The sequence below is a fragment of the Phoenix dactylifera genome, chromosome 16, assembly GCF_009389715.1.
Source record: "Phoenix dactylifera cultivar Barhee BC4 chromosome 16, palm_55x_up_171113_PBpolish2nd_filt_p, whole genome shotgun sequence".
NCBI classification, from domain to species: Eukaryota; Viridiplantae; Streptophyta; class Magnoliopsida; order Arecales; family Arecaceae; genus Phoenix; species Phoenix dactylifera.
The window spans coordinates 198,233-211,690 of record NC_052407.1 but is presented as its reverse complement, the minus strand read 5'-3'; the positions used below and the strand labels follow the sequence as shown (position 1 = coordinate 211,690).

The window sequence follows — 13,458 nt, the reverse complement described above, 5'->3', positions numbered from 1 at the left end:
TCGGCTGGACACAGTGGGCAAGTTGCATCGGGGGACTGGACCTCTCTATTAGATATGAGATGTTACAGGGTAAAGGTGGGGTTGGGCACCAATAACTGTTAGGCGAGGACCCAATGACAACTTTATTTCTGCGGTTATACGGTGGGTCTGACTTAACTAAGTAATGGGGCCAATAACTGTTAGGTGAGGTCTTCATGACTTAGAGACCAAGTACCACTGCAATTTGCTTAAGAAGCATTGTACAAGTTGTACACTCATCCATTTATATGCCACCAATAACTGTTAGGTGAGGCGGCATGTAAATTGGTGAGACCGCAGTACCCACTAGAAATCCTAGTCGCGTAGGATTTTCGTTTCTCCATCAGGAGAGTATGAGGGATTCGAGAAAATAGTGGGAACATATTTATTTTAAAAGTTCCTAAAACAAATTAAGTTCAAGTACAAAGTCTAACTAGAATCTTTACTCTCTACAGATCACAATATCAGCTTCAAACCCTTTGATCCGTATTCTTGAGACCAACCGACTGACTGGAACTAATTACAAAGACTGGCTTAGAAATCTAAAAATTGTTCTGAGTTGCGAGAAATTAGCGTATGTGCTCGAGAATGACAGCCCTAGGTTACCATCACGTCCGACCGATGATCAGCGTGAGACGCATGAAAAATGGACAGACGATGACATTAGAGTCAAGTGCTACATCATGGCATCCATGACTAATGAACTTCAATGCCAGCATGAGAACATGAAGACTGCTAGAAAAATACTGGCTCACCTGCAAGAGTTGTATGGTGAGCAGAGCCGCACTGCACGCTTTGAAGTGTCCAAGAGGCTCTTCAAGGCAAAGATGCGCGAGGGGCAGTCTGTCCATGATCACTGTCTGACTATGATCAAGGACCTAAAGGAGCTTGAGAAGCTCGGTATGACCATGCATAAGGAACTGCAGATAGATCTGATCCTGCAATCCCTTTCTGATTCATTTGGTCAGTTTATATTAAACTACCATATGAATAAGATTGAATGCACTAAGACTGAACTATTGAATATGTTGGTAACTGCTAAGGGAGCCTTGAAAGGTTCAAGGGGCTCTGTTCTGACTGCTGAGCTGACTTCTGGTTCCAAGAGAAAGTCTACTTGGAAGAAAAAGAAGCCTGTAAAGAAGCAGAAGAAAGACAAGAAGCCTAAGAAGGAAGTTCATAAAAAAAAAGCTAATGACAAGGAAAAATGTTTTCACTGCAACATTGACGGCCATTGGAAAAGGAACTACCCTTCATACCTCGAGAGCCTGAAGAACAAAAGGGCAGACATACCTTCTGAAGGTATGTTAGACTTGCTCATAATTGAAACTAACCTTATGGTTTCTTCTACTTCTAGTTGGGTTATAAATTCTAATTCTAGTGCTCATTTGTGCACTACTATGCAGGGTCTAAAGAAAAGTAGGAGGTTGGTGGAAGGTGCAGTGATCCTTCGGGTTGGTAATGGGGCAAGAGTTGCTGCTGTAGCTGTGGGCACCTATCCTCTGCGATTACCGTCTGAATTTAGTTCATTGCTTAGAGACTGTTATTATGTCCCTGCTGCTGGCAGAAATTTGATTTCTGTTTCGTGTTTAGTATAGGATGGTCATGTTTTGACATTTGACAAAGACTGTTGTTCTATTTATTTCAGAAATAAATTAGTTGCACGTGGTTTCATGATTGACAGTCTCTATCACTTGCATGTTGATGTGTTTGAGCAAGTAGTGAGTGCCATATGATCTAAAAGATCCAGAGATGAGATAAACAAGAAATATTTGTGGCACCTTAGGCTTGACCATATTGGAGAGGACAGAATGAACAAAATAGAGAAAGATGGGCTTCTCGGCCCATTGACTTTCGAGTCATATCCAGTTTGTGAGTCCTATCTTCAAGAAAAAATGGCTAGATTACCTTTTATAGGACATGGAGAGAGGACCACTGAAATACTTATCCTGGTACACACTGATGTGTATGGCCCATTTGATGTGTCAGCCAGAGGTTCTTCATTACCTTTACTGATGACTATTCACGATATGGGTATGTGTATCTTATGAGATACAAATCTGAGTCTTTTGAAAAGTTCAAGAGTTCAGAAATGAAGTAAAAAAACAGACTGAAAAAACTCTTAAGGTTCTTCGATCAGATCGAGGAGGAGAATACCTTAGTGGGGAATTCTGGAACTATCTCGAGGAGAATGGCATAGTCTCACAATGGATGCCTCCAGGTACACCTCAACTCAACGGGGTATCAGAAAGGAGGAATCAGACTCTATTGGATATGGTCTGATCCATGATGAGCTTCACAGATCTGCCTATGTTTCTTTGGGGAGATGCCTTATTATCCGTGATTTATTTACTGAATAGAGTTCCCTCTAAATTCGTTCCTACCACATCGTATGAGATATGGCATGGTAAGAAGCCGAGTCTTGGTCATCTCAAGATTTGGGAATGTTCTGCCCACGTCAAGCGACAACAGACGGACAAGTTAGAGTCTAGGACCATAAGTGCTCGTTTCATAGGATATCCTAAAGAGTCATTAGGATACAATTTTTACATCTCAGAGGATCACAATGTGTTTGTGAGCCGACATGCCATCTTCTTGGAAAAACAGTTTATCCTTGATAGAGGCAGTGGGAGGAAAATTGAGCTTGAAGAGAGAGTCTCTGAAAAGCAACGAGTAATGGATCCTATAGAACCTATTCACATAGATCCAGTACACGTAGTACCTCCTCCACCTCGTAGATCAAGTAGGGTCTCCCATCCTCCTGATAGATACTTAGGTATACTAGTAAAGGATACCAAGAAAATGTTCCTCATGGGAGATAGGGAACATGTACAGGATCCCAATACCTACAACGAGGCGATATCTGATATCGATTTCGAGAAATGGCTGGAAGCCATGAAGTTAGAGATAGACTCCATGTATTCCAACCAAGTCTGGACCTTAGTAGATCTACCAGAAGGTATAGTACCTATTGGATGCAAATGGATCTACAAAAGAAAAATAGGTTCGGATGGAAAGGTATGGACCTATAAGGCAAGGCTAGTGGCGAAAGGGTATAGTCAGCGCGAAGGTATTGACTATCAGGAGACCTTTTCACCTGTAGCCATGCTGAAATTCATTCGAATATTGCTTGCCATTGCAGCATTTCATGATTATGAAATATGGCAGATGGATGTGAAAACTGCTTTCCTGAATGGATATCTTGATGAAGATATTTATATGGAGCAGCCTTTGGGTTTCACTTCTAGTGATGGTGATCACAAGATCTGCAAGCTGCAAAGATCCATCTATGGACTAAAGCAAGCATCTCGGAGTTGGAACACTCGTTTCAATGATGCGATCAAATCGTTTGATTTCATCAAAAACGAAGAGGAACCATGTGTTTACAAGAAGGTTAGTGGGAGTGCTATCGTGTTTCTCGTACTGTACGTGGACGACATCCTACTAATTGGGAATGATATTTTCATGCTAACCTCTGTCAAGGTCTGGTTATCAAAAGAGTTCTCCATGAAAGATCTTGGGGAAGCATCCTACATTTTGGGGATTAAGGTCTATAGAGATAGATCTAAAAGGATGCTTGGCCTATCACAGAAAATGTATATAGAGGAAGTACTGAAGAGGTTCAGTATGGAAAACTCCAAGAGGGGTCTATTACCCCTTAGGCATGGGATTCATCTCTCCAAAAAGATGTGCCCCAACACATCTGAAGAGATTCAACGCATGAGCAAGATCCCTTATGCTTCGGCACTAGGGAGTCTCATGTATGCCATGCTTTGTACACGACCTGATATAGCCCTTGCTGTGAGTATTTGATAGTCAACTTTAAAAACCACGCAATAGCACGTATCTAGTAGGATAGTGATTAGGGGTATCGATCCACAGGGATTGGGGTACAGTTGTTTTTCTTAAAAAAATATTTGAAAAAAAAAGTTTGTGGAGAAAATTAAACTAAGAAATTTAATAAAAGAAAATACAATTAAAAGGATATCAGTTCGAGGGAACCTAGGGCAGAAAATTCACCACTAACATCGGAACAAGGGTTATTTGTATTTTAATTTATTCTTGGATAAACATGCAAATTGGCTACAAGCCTAATAAGCATTCAAATAAAATGTCATAAAAGTAATTTGGGAATAATCCATCTTCAGTTGGCATGCAATGTCTACCCTAATCTAAAGTGGTAGCACACCACATCTTTCTTAAGCATGGACTATCTTATATTTACCTAGTGATCATGAAGAATAATTGCATAAACTTCACATTTAAAATCACAGAAATTAAACATGAGATAAAAGAAGATATTCATTAAAAACAATAAGTTCATACAACCCCAAGAATATAAAATAAAATATAAAACCCGTATCCCTTTGTTAGCGCTGCATCCAGCCCCAGTGAAGAGATTAGGCTTCCATGCAGTGGTGGACGGCAGCAGCGGCACGGCAACGGGCTTCCATCATGATCGGCTTCCTCTGCCTCAGCACTTCATTTTTTTTATATGGAAAGTGTTTCCCGAAATGCCCAAACTATTCTCCCTCCTTTTATTTCTTCTTCTTCCCGTGGGATTTGACCTGAGAGAGATAGGTTCATGGGGTCCGTCTCCTCCCCTTTTATAGCCTCCACCAGCCTTCTCCTCTCCCCTGTTTCGAGTTCAGAGGATAAGCTTGAATGTGGGATAAGGATGGAAGCGGCTGGATGGAGCTGAAATTTGTTGGCTGCGGGAGATCCGGACGCGGGAGAAGTTGGAGCTGGATCTCAGATGAGAGCTTAGATGGTGATCCGGAGGACGTTGAGCTGCTGATCCTTGGAGTGGGGAGAAGCTTTAACGCGGCAGACGGCTGGGATGCTGGGGAGCTGGTCGCGGAATGGATGAGGTTGATCCGGAACAGGGGAGATGATCCATGGAATCAATCTAGAATGTTGGGAGGAATGTTGGAATTGGATTCGGTCGGCTGGAAGATGAAGACGGGCACCAGGGGGAACCTGGGAAAGATTCCGAAGAAGAAAAGATGACCCGTGAGCTAATGTGTTCTGTTTCCGTGAAGTCTGGGAAGAAGAATCGGAAGCCATGAAGTTGGGATTTCGGCTGAGAGGAACCAATCGGTTGGGAACGAGTTGGGTTGTTCATGGGATGAGGATGAATACGGAGACGTATAAGTTGAAACAGGGGATTCTTCTGTGGTCAATTAATCCGAATAGGAGGGAGTGTGGATGATGGAATCAATCCATAATGCTACGGACGCTTAGAAGCTTTGGAACGGCTGGCCATGGGATCGGAAGATTCGGCATTTGTGCTGCTGGAAGGATGGTTCTGGAAGAGATTGATTCGTGGGAGAAGAAGGTTATCCGGAAGAGAATGAGAGCTGGAAGATCTGGGAGTTTGGGAGTTAATCGCGGAAGAGATGAAGGTGGCTTGGGCTTATCCGTGGGATAAGGAGGATCTCGGTTGGTTTTGACGCTGGAATGATTCGGCTGGGGATAAACTGGGAACAGGGGATAGCGAGGACGGGGATGCATGATTGATGCCCACGGCTGAAGATGTGGGATGATGCAGTTGGGATAATGTTCACGAACGGAAGGAGATGGGATTCCAGAAGAATGGAAGTTTGAATCATGGAAGATGGTGGGACGTGGGAGATGGCAGATTACTCTCGTTCGGAAGCAGAGAATAACTCGGGATAGGGGAGGATGGGAGATGATATGCGATTGGCCAGGACGAGCGTGAACTGAGAGGATCTCGGCTGGGAAATAATCCAGATTAAGACGTGGCTTTGGTTGTTTCATGGGGTTCGGATAAGGAAATGTTCCTTGGGTCTCGACTCTGTTCCGGCTGTGGAGAATGTGATCCGAAACACTGGGATGAGCATGGGATGGAGATACGATGGAAAGATAAAATCTGGGAGGAGACGTGGAAGATAGTCGGGATGAGTGTTATTACAAACGGGATGTGAAACAGGGGAATATTGGTTGCTTGATCCGAACGGGAGAAGAGAAGATCACAACGGGATGAAGCTTGGAGTTGGTTGGGAGATAGGATAAGGATGGAACGATGTGGAAGAAACCTGGGAGAAGGTGACGTGGAGGAAAAAGGATTTTAGTTGGAGATGATTTCATGAGACATGAGGTCAGCTGAGAAGTCTTGGGATGACCCTGTTCTTTGGACATGGAACAGGGGAGATTGGGAATGCTTAGAAGACATTATGACGTGGCTGAGATGTGGTGGAAGAATAGGGAGATGATGTGTAAGACTTGATACGTGGATGGCTTGCACATGGAATTTTAGGAAGACTTTGAATAGCTAATCGCGGATGTGATAATGACCAGATAGTACAATGTAACGAAAGTTTGAACTCGATTGGATGCGAAAGAAATAGGGGAGTGGGGCTGGACCGAGGTGCATGTCATTCGAGTTCAAGGATCATCCGAAATAAGTTTGACTCGACCTGCATATATTAGATTCGACCTACATACATTAGGCTCAATTAATAAATAACTAAATCAAACTCGAATTAATTTATTAAAATGCAATGATGAGGGTAACACATTTTTTAGTTAAATTTACAAAATATGTGAATTAAAATAATGATAAGTGCTATGAATAAGATATTAATTTATGCATTATTTAGCACTTATCACACCCCCCAACCTACATTTTGCTAGTCCTCAAGCAAAATAAAAAAAAAAAAAAACTAACTCATTTTCGCAGGAATCGCGATTGCATTTACCATATGCAATAAGGCTTTAAACCCCTAGGTGGCCCTAGTGGACGAGTTTTGTCTCGTGAGGGTTTCCGGCGCAGCTACCACAAACTACTGTCGAAAGAATTTATTTCATTGTTTTATAAAATCTAATTTCAAATGCCTTAATGTCAAGAATTTCTAAAGCACACAAAGTTTTAATTGCTAAGTCAATCCAAAGCCTAGGTCAAAATGCAACTTAAGTTGAAATCATTAAGTTTCCATTAGGGAGTTGTAAAATTTATTTATACTTGGGTGCTCGGTGATATCCGGACCATACACAAGCTAAGGCTTTAGATTTTCCAAAATACTGCTAAAGCTGGTAATTTCCAAGAATTGGTCAGATAAAACCTAATCACTAATTCAAAATCATCCTATCTTGCAGGATTCCGAGAGTTGTGGATGTTTACTTTAATACCTCATGGGCTTTATCTGTAATATTCCAGTTTACCCAAATTTTTACAATGACGGCTTTCACACTATCGTCTTTTTCAAGGTCAATATTATTTCTCTTTCTTTTTTTTATGCACTTTTACTCTTGTAATGATTCCTCCGTGTAACGAGCATTCAGTCAACACTCCCACACTAGATGGCATAAGGTGTTGGGCATCAAGACTCCCCTACGATCCTATGCTCGGGTTCATCATCACAAACCCGCTGACCTTTAACAAAAGGTAGCCCTTTTCGATGTACCTGACTAAATTCACTCTTTCTTTTTTTTTCTATTTTTTTATTTTTTTTATTTTTTTATTTTTATTTTTATTTATTTTTTTAGATAAAAGTGAATTAGATAAGTATGATTCATCAGGACTCAAGGTTGCTACCAGACTTAACAACATAATGTTGAACCTAATCCTTAGAAGTGTAGGCCATGTGTGTTGTGAAATTCCAAAGTAAAAATTATCTTACAACTCGCTAAAAGAACTTTTAATAAAAAAAACTCAAATTGACTTTCTCCTGACTAGTTATTGGGCTTTTTTAGATTTTATATACTTTGTATGTTTATCATTTCAGCACTAAAGCATAGAAATTAGTTTTTTTTTTTGAGATAAACTTATTTAAAAATACGAAAATGTAAAAAATTTCTTCAAAAATTTGAATCCTATACCCCCCAACCTAGATCAGACATTGCCCTCAATGTTTTTTTTAAATATTATATTATATATATATTTTTTATTGTTTTTATTTTGTTTTAGTTTGGACGAAAATATGATGCAGATGGAGGATAGAAGCATTTTACCGTAGTTGCATCAGTAATATGAGGGATCCTGTTAAGAAAATAACAAAAAAATGTGACAAGAAAATATGCAAAAATAACCTACGAGAATTGGGTTGCCTCCCAACAAGCGCTAAGTTTGACATCTTCAGCCAGACGCAGCGCATCCATATCAAATCATACCGGGTTCATGCCGAGTTCTCAAAGGAAGAAAATTTGTGGGAAACTGATTGTTGGGCATAGAGTTGACTGCTTCTATGGCCTTTTCTATAGCAACGTCAAAATGGGCCAAGCATGTTTTCAGAGGGTCATCTGCCAAAATATAGGAAAGGGTTTCTTCTACAAGATCGTCCATTTTGTCTATTAGGAAGCACTCAACTTCCTTTGCGGGTTGATCAGAGGCACGAAATATATTTAACTTGACCTTCATATTCCCAAAAGATATATTCATCACCCCAGTTCTACAATTTATACTCGCATTGGCTGTAGCTAAAAAGGGACGACCTAGAATCATAGGGATCTGTTTCTTAAGATTAGGCACAGGTTCCATATCAAAGACGATAAAATCGACTAGGAAATAGAATTTGTCTACCTTGACTAGGACGTCTTCAATTGTTCCTCGTGGTATTTTTACAGATCGATCAGCCAATTGAAGGGATACCGAGGTTGGTTTTAACTCACCTAACCCAAGTTTCTCATAAACTGAGGAAGGTAAAAGGTTGACACTTGCCCTTAGATCTAAGAGTGCTTGATCAATGAAATTATTTCCTAAGACACAGGAGATGGTGGGAGCACCAGGATCTTTGAATTTCGAAGGGGTGTTATGTTGGAGAATAGAACTCACTTGATCAGTTAGGAAGACCTTTTTAGGCACATGTGTCCTAGATTTTCGTTTTTGGGTACAAAGGTCTTTGAGAAATTTGGCATAGGAGGAAACTTGTCGAATAGCATCAAAAAGTGGGAGGTTGATTTTAACTTGTTTGAAAACCTCCATCATCTTCTCTAGTGAAGTTTCCTTTTTGCCAAAGGGAGAGGGTGAATTAAGAGCGTCAGGAAATATGACTTTTGGAATGTGAGTTTTGGCAGAAGGTGGACTAGCTGAAGAAGACGAAGGTTTTAGATTTTCATTTAACACATTTCTATCCTCTTCTTTACCTTCCTTATTGTTATCCTCCCCAATCTTATTGTCTACTACACGCCCACTCCTTAGGGTAGTCAAAGCATTGGCTTGTTCATGATGAATTGTATTTAGTTGATTTTCTTGAGCCATGTATTGTCCCCTTGGATTACTCACTGGTTGGCTTGGAAGCTTTCCTTCCTCTCGCTTGTTTAATGTATTAGCTAGTTGCCCCATTTAGGATTCTAGCTTGGCGATGGATTGCGTGTGAGAGTGCACCAATTGTGTAATGGTTTCCAAACCTTGAAAGGAGGTCAACACTTTCTCCTCAAAGGCTGTGTTTCTTTGGGGTGCTGGAGAAGAGACATGTTGAAATTATGAATAGTGAGTAGGAGGACGGTTCGGATGAACATTCTGGAACGGTTGAAAGTTTTGGGAATAAGGTTGGGAGGTATTGGGAGTCTGCTGCTTCCAAGAGAAGTTTGGATGGTTGCGCCACCCCGGGTTATAAGTGTTAGAATACGGATCATTATCCGGTCGGGACTGTGTTTGGGCAACATTAACTTGTTCTTGCACAAATTCAGGGAATTGAGCTGCCGAAGGGCATTCATGAATAGGGTGAGACAGGCTAGAACAAAGAGCACAAACTTGAGCTTGGAGAAAGTTTGAAAGCTGTTCTCTAGACATTAGCTGGTCCAACTTGCGGGATAGTGCATCTACTTTGTCTGATAGACCTATGGACTGGCTAACTTCATATATGGTCCCTTTTCTTTGAGAACTCGGGGGTGCTTGACGAGCGGAGGAGGCATGGTGGAGGGAATTTTCATTGAGGTTTTCAAACATCTGCCATGCCTCATGCTCACTCTTAAGCATGAAAGTTCCCCCACAAGAAGCATCAACCATCTGACGGTTTCGTTCAGATAACCCATCATAAAAGCATTGCACTAGTTGCCATTTGGGTATTTGATGATGCGGGCATTTTCGGAGTAAGTATCTAAATTTTTTCTAGGTTTTATGAAATTCTTCTCCGTCAGATTGGGAGAAGCTCGTGATCGCACGCCTAAATTGGTTTGTTCTTCCTATGAAAAAATATTTCTTTAGAAATTCATGTTGCATTTGAGCCCAAAAGAGAATAGAATTGGCTTCTAATGAATGGAGCCATTGTTTAGCTCCATCCTTAAGGGAAAAAGGAAACAGCCTAAGTTTCAGAGCATCATCAGTGAAGTTCTGAATTTTGACAGTAGTGCAGATCTCAAAGAACTCATCCAAATGTTTATATGGGTCTTCATTATTAAGTCCATAAAAAGAAGGAAGCATTTGGATGACACTAGACTTAATTTCAAACTGTACAGCAGCAGTGGTTTCAGGTAGTCGAATACAAGATGGAGAGGTATAAATGGAAGTAGTAAAGTACTCCTTTAACAGTTTGGGTTGCTCTTCAGCCATCTCGACAGGTGGTGCAGATCCTATGGTTCTATAGGAGCGGATTTCGGCTCGAAGGGTCCTAATAGAACGCTCTATTTCAGAATCAAAAGGTACTAATTCAGGAGATCTGGAACGACACCCTAGCATACACTAATACCTTTCTGATCAGTCAAGTACAGTCAAGCATGCACTAAAAGAAAAACACATCAATTCCTTGTATTTGCCCTAAAATCACTAGACAGCTCCTAACTGGTTTGAAGAGGGCACCTAAGCCTCCAATCCGGTCTAATGACTGAGTTGACTAAGTAAGCTCCCAGGTAAGTGGGGGGGTCACGATGCGTTGCAAAGGTCCCACTTAAAAACCACTTGCCTCGAACATATGAACTGTCTTCCTTGGGACAAAGCTTGCCTCGACATCAACTGAGCCATAGTACGAAATTGGTGCAACTTTCGGTGATCTTCGTCCTATTGAGCTCGAATGTCCCTAGGGGCCAACATCTAATTGATTTTAATTAAAGTGGTAACTATGTGAGAATTGATTTACCTAATTTGGGCAAGAATCTGGTGATGGAATCCAGTTCTTATCTTATTGGGGTGATTGCCCTTACTATGTGCGGATTAATTGGTGTATGTGTATCAAGCATGCATTCACACTTTTACTAAAATTAAAATCAAACAATCACCACAAAATTTCAAGCAAACTGGAAATCAATTTAAATAAGAAAGATTCAGATGTTACCAAAAAGAATTTCTCCAGCAATTTTTTTTATTTTTAGGCAAACCTCTACAGCATTCCTTCTCCAGCAGTTCCCTTTTTGATTGTCCCTGTCTTCCTCTTTGATTCCTGATCAAATAATACCCAAAATAAAAACCAAAAATTAGTAAGAGAGAAGAAAAGGGGTAATTAAAGTAACAAAAATAGAAAATATTTTTATTTTATTTTAGAGATATATATATTTAAAGTTTTTTTTACATATATGAAAAGAAAAACAACTATACTAACAATCCCCGGCAACGGTGCCAAAAATTGATAGTCAACTTTAAAGACCATGCAATAGCACGTATCTAGTAGGATAGTAATTACGGGTATCGATCCAATCAGGGATTGGGGTACAGTTATTTTTCTTAAAAAAATATTTGAAAAAAAAAGTTTGTGGAGAAAATTAAACTAAAAAATTTAATAAAAAAAAATGCAATTAAAAGGATATTAGTTCGAGGGAACCTAGGGTAGGAAATTCACCACTAACATCGAAACAAGGATTATTTGTATTTTAATTTATTCTTGGATAAACATGCAAATTGGCTGCAAGCCTAATAAGCATTCAAATAAAATGTCACAAAAGTAATTTGGGAATAATCCATCTTCAGTTGGCATGCAATGTCTACCCTAATCTAAAGTAGTAGCACACCACATCTTCCTTAAGCATGGACTATCTTATATTTACCTAGTGATCATGAAGAACAATTGTATAAACTTCACATTTAAAATAACAGAAATTAAATGTGAGATAAAAGAAAATATTCATTAAAACAATAAGTTCATACAACCCCAAGAATATAAAATAAAATGTAAAACCCGTATCCCTTTATTAGGGCTGCATCCAGCCCCAGTGAAGAGATTAGGCTTCCATGCAGTGGTGGACGGCAGTAGCGGCACAGCAACGGGCTTCCATCACGATCGGCTTCCTCTGCCTCAGCACTTCATTTTTTTATATGGGAAGTGTTTTCCGAAATGCCCAAACTATTCTCCCTCCTTTTATTTCTTCTTCTTCCCGTGGGATTTGGCCTGAGAGAGATAGGTTCATGGGGTCCGTCTCCTCCCCTTTTATAGCCTCCACCAGCCTTCTCCTCTCCCCTGTTTCGAGTTCAGAGGATAAGCTTGAATGTGGGATAAGGATGGAAGCGGCCGGATGGAGCTGAAATTTGTTGGCCGCGGGAGATCCGGACGTAGGAGAAGTTGGAGCTGGATCTCGGATGAGAGCTTAGATGGTGATCCGGAGGACGTTGAGCTGCTGATCCTTGGAGTGGGGAGAAGCTTTAACGCGGCAGACGGCTGGGATGTTGGGGAGCTGGTCGCGGAATGGATGAGGTTGATCTGGGATGGAGATACGATGGAAAGATAAAATCTAGGAGGAGACGTGGAAGATAGTCGGGATGAGTGTTATTACAAACGGGATGTGAAACAGGGGAATATTGGTTGCTTGATCCGAACGGGAGAAGAGAAGATCACAACGGGATGAAGCTTGGAGTTGGTTGGGAGATAGGATAAGGATGGAACGATGTGGAAGAAACCTGGGAGAAGGTGACGTGGAGGAAAAAGGATTTTAGTTGGAGATGATATCGTGAGACATGAGGTCGGCTGAGAAGTCTTGGGATGACCCTGTTCTTTGGACATGGAACAGGAGAGATTGGGAATGCTTAGAAAACATTATGACGTGGCTGAGATGTGGTGGAAGAATAGGGAGATGATGTGTAAGACTTGATACGTGGATGGCTTGCACATGGAATTTTAGGAAGACTTTGAATAGCTAATCGCGGATGTGATAATGACCAGATAGTACAACGTAACGAAAATTTGAACTCGATTGGATGCGAAAGAAATAGGGGAGTGGGGCTGGACCGGGGTGCGTGTCATTCGGGTTCAGGGATCATCCGAAATAAGTTTGACTCGACTTGCATATATTAGATTCGACCTGCATACATTAGGCTCAATTAATAAATAACTAAATCAAACTCGAATTAATTTATTAAAATGCAATGATGAGGGTAACACATTTTTTAGTTAAATTTACAAAATATGTGAATTAAAATAATGATAAGTGCTATGAATAAGATATTAATTTATGCATTATTTAGCACTTATCAGTGTCACTAGCAGATATCAGTCAAATCCAGGCGAAGAGCACTGGACAGCTGTGACGAACATTCTTAAATACTTGAGAATAACTAAA

At 40.6% G+C, this 13,458-nt stretch overlaps 1 long non-coding RNA gene across 1 annotated transcript; it reads right to left on the bottom strand.

Moving 5' to 3' along the window:
* Window positions 1-4,299: 4,299 nt before the first annotated feature.
* LOC120113375 lies at window positions 4,300-11,297 on the bottom strand. The gene is made up of 2 exons (XR_005515281.1): window positions 11,247-11,297; window positions 4,300-6,455 (listed from the first exon to the last, which is right to left on the bottom strand). It is a non-coding gene; the product is annotated as an uncharacterized LOC120113375 (long non-coding RNA).
* Window positions 11,298-13,458: the final 2,161 nt, after the last annotated feature.